Here is a 9,599-nt window from a genome sequence, read left to right as displayed (position 1 = left end):
AAAAAAAAACAGAACTCCTGATTTCTTTAATTAAAGTAGATACAACAATCACAATCACAAACACACAATCTTCCTACAAATATAAATTACATTATGAAGGTCTTTTTATAACAAAACACCAGCGAACTTGCATGTATGATTTGAAGAAGAATATTTGATTATGAAGAAATATTTGCACACCCGTGTATCAAATCTATATTCACACATTTTATATTTGCCAATATAAAATTATACGTTTGCATTTCTGTTTTTATAAATCAGGCTATCAAAACAAGCCCATATGGCTGGGATGAATTTAAAAAAGCTTCAACGATGGCACATTCTGGCATGCTTAAAGCAGCAACATCCTGACAATCCCACCAGAGGGACTCTGCTGCTGACACAATGTACTGGGCTGTATGATGCTGCTGCTGCTAGAACTTAATAAACAGATGACAGACACGAGGAAAGAGCAAGGGGACATGAAGAAAAGTAAAGAAAATGAGGACATGGTTTATCTTAAAAAGATACATATATTTCTGTAATAGCGAGGTTAAAGGTCTGAGTGCAAAAAGAGAGTCTCTCCACCCTCTCGTCCATTCTGCTGACCCTCTAATGCTCTAATGTCTAGAAAGTGCCGTTCTGCTGTCTTCCACACACTACCATACAGAGCATGCTTTGTCACATTAAAAAGGTCTGTTATGTAGCTGATAGCAGAGACTGTCACGGTCTTGGTGAGAGGCAGCACCACAGCAACACTTTCTCCTGAGAACATGGTAGATGGCTGTGACCTCGCTGTGGATGAGACGATCACCTCTGTCAAGTCTATTTACATCATATGAGTATAACATGGATCCCCACCAAGGGGATGCTGGTAGCCTTACAGTTTCAGGACTACATCATGTAACAGCAATATACTGAGTTCAAGTATGACCTTTGTCCAGTGGAACGCCCACCAAGAAACAAGAAGCCCATTAAATGCTTAGTAGAGCTGACGTTGACGCCCAAAAACAATGCTCCAATTACAATGTTTTCAAAATGACTTTTATTAAATACAATGTGAACAAGTTCTTCAGTCGGTCCACCACTTTAGTCTAGACTGAAATATCTCAACAACTACTGGGTGGATTGCTTCTAATAACATCCATTGTTGGTGATCCCCTGACTTTTCATCTAGCACCATAATGAAGTTGACGTTTATGTTTTTTTTTAATGAAATGTCACCACAACTATTAAATAGATTGTCATGAAATGTGGTTTATTCAGCCACGCCCGTCTCAGGATAAACTGTAAAAACTCTGTTGTTTCTCTGACTTATTATCTAGCGCCACCATCAGGTCAAAATTGTACTTTGTCTAATAGTTATGACTAAATACTAGAAAAACTACAAACATTTTTATCAGCCTCAGCTGTACTTTGAGTTTAGTGCTAATCGGCAAATGTTAGCATGCTGAAACGCTAAACTATGATCGTGAACATGGTTATATTAACACAACTTTACACTTGATAAACTTTTTGGAATTTGTTGTCACTTAATGGGCAACATATCACTTCCTTTCACATCACTATAATGGCCACACAATCACAGAGGAATTTGTTTTGTGCAACCTTGTAAAACACTTATAAACTCATAAAACACAGCGCATTGTGTAAGGAGCATTGTCTATACAGCAAAGCTGATAAAGTTGGTATAGTTGCATATTTTATAAACTAAAATTGACTTTGCCATGTCAATATACAGGTCAGCTCCAATCAACACACTAAGATTACAAACATATGCACAAAAGATCAGATGTATTTTGTGCAAAGGGGAGAAAGAGAAGGGATGAAAACAATCTCTCACCATATTTGTATTCCTCTGCATCCATTGTCACCCAAAGGTAACCAAAGTTCAGCCAGGAAGAAGCAGCACACACAGGCCACTCAGCTCTAGCCTCCGAGGTAATGTGTGAACATGTTGAATAGGCTTTCAGAGAGACACAACTATCTGGTCATTAAAGGGAAAAACAAAACAGTCCAGCCTGAGGTCAACACAGAAGCCCTACAGCAACAGTAAAACCTAAAGGGAACATGGATCAGAATCCACCCATAAGCAGCCCAGAGAAGGAATCAAATTACACTGAATTTCAATAAAGTCACTGCAGAGAAACGGAGGTAAAGAAGAGGAAAAAGCTGACGATGTAAAGTCAGAAAATTGACTGGAGAGTGCGTCGATAGACAGGCATCTGCAGTGTAAAAGAAAGCAAGAGAGAGTAAAAAGATGTGAGTGGGAAAGAGCAACTTCAGAGAGAGTCTGGAAAGGATAATGAAATAAGCCCTAAATTGATAGAGTGTGACTATGGCAGAGCAGCTTTAAACAGATAAGTTAGTTGGCTAATTTGTGTAGTCTTGAACTTCCTCCCACGAGGCAACAATAATCCTTCCCCGAATCACATTTCATAAGATATATTTATTAATAGGAGTTCAAAATGAGTCATCAAAAATATGTTGAAGGAGAAAAAAAGAGGAATCTTTATATAAAAACACTTAAGAAAGATATTTGAACATATATTTATCATATAATAAGAGAAAAGAACAATTGACACAGAAAAGGACACAGAATAAGAACTTGGAAAATGTATTTTTAATTTCACTGTCTTAAAGAGAATCGGAAAATTGCTTCTGTAGATACTAAAATAGTTTAAAATAACTGACTGACTACCATCTGCCATGAAGTTTTTTAAGTTAGTTAGTTCAAGCACCAAGTTTCCTCAATTTTGAATCAGTATTAACAGGAAGTTGTGTATCACACACGAACAAACAACTAGTTCCGGTGGGCATTTCATGAACCACGGAAGGGTTTGTTGAGATTGTGCAAAGTGAAAGGACCTCGATTAAAAGCAAAATGCGTCCTGCCCTCAAGTTTCTTTAAAATCTGGACCCTCCACAAAAACATGAGACTATTTTCTGTTCAAGTTGGAAAACCAAGGTTACTGAATGGCACCCACTGTCCGAGCAGCAGAAAACTCAACCCCAGTGCTCTGCACCACGTCCACATTTGAGTGTGAAATTACAGAGCAGGGTCTGGATAATATTAGGATAAAAGCAGGATACTGTTGGTCTTTTGACATTTCAGAGGTGTTGTAAGTGAAAATGAGAAGCTCGTGGGGCACTATGACCGAATAAGCATTGAACACATTTAAATGAGTTCTTGGGACATTTAAAAGTAAACTAAAATATATGGGAGAGTAGAGACACTTGCAGCACTGCAGTGAGGTCTTGCTCTTATTATTCACCCTCATTCTGCCAATGAGTTCAGCAGCTCTTAGCGTCGCCACTTAAAAATAAACTGTCACATGTACCAGGGCATATTTGTTTAGAAGAGACTCCACTTACAACACGTCCTCTGCAAAACTAATTCTCTTTCCAAAACCTCACTGAAACAAGGAGTGAGCTGCAAGAACACACATTTGGCCAGTGGCTCTACAGTATAGACACCCTTTTAAGGACAACAGGAAATGAGGACACAAAGCTTTCCGCAACCTGACGCTTCCACAAGTATGTCAGAAATGCCCTTTCTGCAATGTCCTTTCCTACACTGAGCCAGATCCATATAGCATCAATAAAATGTCAAGCATTACCAGACAAGTTTGAATACTGGATAATAAAACCCTTTAAGATGCCTAAACATATCAACTGTATATCACTCAGACCTGGAATAAAAAGTTAAGACTTGGTTTTACACTAAACCTGATTCAATAAATAGCCAATCTATTCTGTCTGTGCATCAGAGTCATTGCTTAGCTCGCCCCCTCACATTTCCAACCCCTTCCTTCCCAACAACAGATGTGGATGGATGGCTCTCCGTAGCAAAGTCGACACCACGAGGCAAGGCCAGGAGCCCATTACCACGCAAGTCATGCCTCAAGGGCGGACTACCTCCCCCATCCCCCACAGCCTACCACCTCGGAGAACACCCTGCATCGACACAAATGCAAGTCTGTTTCCAGTTCCCACCGTGTCTCCCCACTGAACCCTCCTCTCCTCAGGGGAAGAGGAGAAAATTTAAGTAAATATCTGCGTCTGAGGCGAGCTGGGACACAAGTTTACAGGTCACAGCCCATCAAATCACAACATTTCAACACATAAACACACATCCATCTTCTTCCTCAGCATGAGCACAGCTTCTTTGCCCTTCATTCCTTCTTTACTGTCCATATCAGTGTTGAGCACAAAAGAGCGAGGGAGAGAGAAAAAGCAGGAGAATAGGATGTCGGAGAACGTAATTGGGAGAGCAGCAGTCTCTCTGCTGTCCCACTGTCAGGGCTCGTCCCTCTGCTCGTCCCTGAGGACAGGCTGCCAGATCAGTGGAGCCAGGCCTCCGGCTGACAAGACGTCACCCTGTTGCAGAAAGACGTCCACGTCGAGCAGCCGAGCACTTGGGAGAAATGTACTGCCCCACTGGATTAAAGATGAACAAACTGAACAGCCTAATCAGACGGGAGACTTGTGTCAAAAAATTTATTTTTATCAACAAGCTTGCTTTCATTTCTCCTGGTTATTACAGCGCAGTTTTACAGGTCAGAGTCACCATGGTGCTGTGGACTGTACAAATGTACAAATGAGTATGGAGGATTTTAAACAGTGCGCTAATGTGCATTGCACATTCAGGCACACTGAATTAACATGCCGGCAGCATAGCCACGAGGCAGTTATGTCTAGACTGTATCTGAGTGTAGTCAAACTTTTTTATGGTTAACAACATAATTTCTGCTCTTTTTAAACTATAAGCAGGATCCATATTACCCTTAAAATTGGATTTTATAGCTAACTCTCATGCACACAACTGCATGAGATCTTTGTTAGTGTGCATTAGGAATGAATGTTGATCCAAACAGATAGACGATGCATTTGTACATCGAGCTAAAAATAATGTGTTTGAATAAAACAGCCCTGCAATAATCCTGTCTCCTATAAATTAAGTTTATATAGTACTAATTTATATTTCAGCTATGTTGTGGTGACAATGTTCACAAGCAAGGTTTTTTCTATGGCAGTGCTTTACAGTATATACCACACAAAAGCAAGGGTGGTGAGTGTATAAAGTGCAGAACTTTGACACCAGATGGCCACAAAACGTGAAAGGCCCTATCTAGAGCTATTGTTTTGTTTGTCCAGCTACTATAATGTATTAAGCACAATGTGTTTTGTCCTTTAAGTCACTGTTAACTTTTTCTGTACTGAACCAAGTCCCCTGATCTTTCTGTAACCTTAACAAAGTGCTGTGAGTGCCTAAACTCAAATAAATTAGGTAGACAAAATATTGGAAATCACTTTCAACAAAAACTGGATGTTTGACCATCATGAAGTTGGAATTTGTTACATGTAAACATGTAACATGTAACTGCGGGTAAAATATACTATTATACGGTCTAATATGTTACTAGTATGATACTAAAGGTAAGAGACAACTTATCAGACCACATCATATTGCCATATTTTTGCTTTTGAATACATACTGTGCTATGTCCTCATCAGTATTACAATAATAATAATGATCAGATATTGATTCTAATTAGCCAGCCTAAATGCACATGCAATCTGATGACCACTGTATTTTTAGCACAGACTTTGTACCTGGTGGTTGGAAAGGATTTCTTTGAGCACTGACAGCAAAGAAAGAGGGAGATGACTGTTTTGATGGAGTGTGCAAGATAAAGAGAATATATGAGAAGTGTATCAGAAACAGGAGAGAGAACATGCTAGATGAAGAGCGAGGATGCGTCCCACGGGAGGGAAGTGTAATCCTGGCCAGTAATTGCTAACTGGCTCCATACCTCCCCTGAGATACATCATGGGCAGACAAACAGAGGAGACAGCAGGTTAAACTGAGTAACACGGCACTCAGCTCTCCACAAGCAAATGAGAAACTGTGCAGTGCAACTCATCACTGTCCCCAAAGCTCTGCAGTACAGCTCTGGCTGTGTATCCAATCGAACACTCTTAGAAAGCAGCAAACAACAAAAGAAAAGATTAACAGCAAACTGCAGCAACTAAGACATTAGCTTTAATTCAGTAACATTTTATAATGTGCTAGGATAGACAAAAAGTACACAAAACAATCAGTCTGCTGACTATTAAACTGTAGATTTATATTCTGGTATGCTGAGTGAATTTTATAAATTCCCAGCTGGTGCATCAAACCTGTGAGAGGGAAATGGCTCTTGCTTACTGCATAACTCCTACAGTCTGAAGGTTGAGGTCATTAATTATGCTACAACCTTAGAATACTAACTGAGCTTATCTGCACAGGTCTGGTCATTGTGACAGGATTTCCAGGATTTTATTGCAGTAATAAAAAAAGTTTGCTGCTCTAGAGACAATGAATCACAAGTAAAATGTGAAGCCTGTATTTACCATCTGAAACAATCGGCAGTGATTTCTTCATTGTCTGATGTGCATTATATTTATGAAAGAGTTTTCATGCATGCTCACACACATACAGCTTCATTTACATGCATGCAAACAGTTCAGGCTGTGAGAAGAGGAGTGTCTCTTGGAAACTGGTTCATGTAAAACAGGGCTTGTACTATATATACAAAAACAAATGTAAAATATTAATGCTTTTGGCAGAGTGGTCTCATTGACTCACAACATGCAAATTTTTTCAGTCTGTAATAATTAGCTTTTGTGTAATTTTAAAGTAGCCGTGCATTCACTAAGAAATGCATACAAATATAATACAGTAACACATCCTGGAGATGCATCTCACTTACATTTATAACCTTTGACATATTAATGAAATCAAACCTTTTTTTGATTCTATTTTACTATTTTCAGTATTTTTTCCTGAAATAGGTATTCAGTGTATTTACATTCTGTATTTACCTCTTTATATGTGTTGTTCATTGTTAGTGGCGGAGTCCACCATCCCCGTTCTGGATTCAAACTCCTTCAAATGCACGAGAGATTCACAGGACATAATCCATACTAAAAATCTGGTGGTAACCAAAGGTGTCACCATATAAACCAGGACTAAAATCTTAAGGATTACAACTTTAATGACAGGATTTGACTCTCCCTGCTGTGTGAGGTGTAAAGTTCATGCACCGATTACTAATTTAATACTAAATTCAGACGGCACAATCATCTTATTCTAATATATTAATCTAAGGATTAGTGCTGGGCGATAGGATGATATTAAACATAAAACAATACAAATTTGTCAACTGTCTGAGCTCTCCATGTAATACCTGGCTGTTTTGTATTAGGTCATAATGAGCAATGTTGCGTATGAATAGGATTAGTAGGATAGTAGGATTGCTTTAGACTTGGATCTCAATTGATTTCCTGGAAAATAATTCGTTTTTTATCCATATCACCCACTTCTGTTAAGCTCTACAATGACAATTCTAACTCAATAAAACTGGAGCTAGTTTTAACAGGTTGACAAGAATTTTAATTTTCTATTTGACAGTCCATGCTATTGATAAGAGCTCACTGATGAGTTACTGTCTTTCATTGAGCACCCTGATAATGTAGAAAGATATAGCATGATGCATGAGACAGTAACCCCGGATCATAGCAAGATTGTGATCCATCATACTAATTGCCTGGGTGCTAGCTGTGCAAAATAATGAGCCATGAAGGTAGCCATCAGGCCAGAGAAGAGGTGACAACCTTCACAGGGGAGTAGTAGAGGTGTCTCTAAAGTACTCTTAAGTTATGTGCATTAATATTTGAAAAATTAAAAATGATGAGGGCCCTGACCCTGGGCTCTAACCTTATTAAAAATGCATACAGTATGTGTAAGGACAATGTGTGTTTGAAACAAAGGAGGAATGAAGGTAAAATGTCAGCTGTCTGTGCATACCAATAAAGTTTTCATGTCCTCAGAAACACAGACATACTTCACTGAGAATTGATTATCAAAGTGATGTGGAATCTCACATGGTAGTTTTAAACCTCCACAAACCACTCAAAATAATTCTGTTCATCATAGCAGCCCCACACCAACAAATTTCCAGTGGGTAAGAAATTATTTCCGAATGTCTGACTTCAGACTTAATTCTGATTATCAATGACTCAATGTCCATTTATTTTAGAAATAAATTTTTTTAATGAACAAGGCAAATTCTTCCATTACAAACTAGATATGAATGGAGTGATGTGAATAGTCAGGCCAGGCCTACAAAATATGATACAAGGGTATAACTTCAACAGAAGAGGCAGCTTTATTTTATTTTTTTAAATTTAAGAATATAGTAAACATGTGCATGCTCATTTAATTAAAGTAGCAAAATCTTTCCGAGGCATGTCAGATTGAAATCAGGGTTTTCGTAGCATTAAGAATTAATCCTTACATAAAGTAAGAATTGTGCTTTCTCTCTGGTAGCTTTCTTATGCAGTTTTCTTCCTTTATTTTTCACAAATCCCAATTCCTGCCTAAAACTGGAGCACTGCCTTCATGACAGTGACAATGACATGGCATGGCATGTCAACCCGATATGATTGTTCTTGCATGTGTGTGCCTCCCAGAGTTCTCTATCATGGGGAGTTGCGTCATTTTTAAGGCATCTTATTATCCGGGCTGTTTTATTTCTTACTTTTTCAACAGTGGCACAATAGTAACAGCGAGCTCTCCGATTTACTGAGCTTGTTTACTGGCCTTGAGCCACCATTTAACCATTGTTACTAAACTCTGCCTAATTAATTTACATGAATCGATGTTCTACCATGTTGTCTTTATTTTGATTGGTACCACTGGATGGTGATTTAATTGCTAGGTATGGACAGCAGGCTTTGATTTACACTCACATAGTTAATCTCTATGTTTGTTCAATTGAGTGTTTACCTTTATTAGTTGTACTGACAGCTAAATTGACTAGTTGTTAATGGACCCAACGAATAATTGGATGTAGAAAGAAGCTATTTAGAAATCACTATATTACAAATTACTGACAAACACTAGAACCATGGTTATGTTTAGATAGATAGATTTAGTTTTTATATGTGCTGAGAGCTACTCCTGTCTTCTATTACTAGTTACATTAATCTCCACTCCAAACCAGCTGACTGAGCTACTTTTTAAAAATGATATCCAAACACACATCTTGTATTAAAATATCTTAAATCTGTAGCATTTCAAATGTATTTTCTTTATCCCCGTTTCAATGTCAAACTCACACAGTGTATCTCTTGGACTACACCAGTACAAACTAAGTGTTAATACATAAGATGAAAGCACCTTTATATTTGAATATTACCACTGATACATACAGGCCATTCTTATGAAGGCTTTTGATCTATTACATTATGTTCTGGCACTAGAAAACATCTAGTAATATATTGTCCTTGGAGGATTTCAGACTTTTTACAATCAATGTTCTGAGTTGTGATGTGTTGGTTCTGAGTCATGTTATATTATTATATATTATATTGAGGAGAGCATCCAGAAGGGTACTATGAAAAGACTTAAAACAATACCGCTATGACCACCTTTGCCAAACTCATTTCAGTGAACAAACAGGCGAAGTGAGCAGACACAGAGAGCCCAGGGCTTAGGAGCACAGCTGTTCAACTCAACACTGTCCAACTCTGCCATAGGCAAGAAACCCATAGATGAAGTGAGAGAGGATGAA

General features: G+C 38.3%; 1 protein-coding gene across 2 annotated transcripts in view; it reads right to left on the bottom strand.

The window, feature by feature from the left end:
- Positions 1-9,599, bottom strand: part of si:ch211-106a19.1 (uncharacterized protein LOC561797 homolog) — a 47,942-nt gene that overhangs the window by 19,083 nt on the left and 19,260 nt on the right. The window lies entirely within an intron of this gene.

This window comes from Morone saxatilis, unplaced genomic scaffold, assembly GCF_004916995.1.
Source record: "Morone saxatilis isolate NCDOM2014 unplaced genomic scaffold, NCSU_SB_2.0 Contig16, whole genome shotgun sequence".
NCBI lineage: Eukaryota > Metazoa > Chordata > Actinopteri > Moronidae > Morone > Morone saxatilis.
Note: the sequence above shows the minus strand (reverse complement) of the source record. Positions and strands in the feature narration are given on the sequence as shown.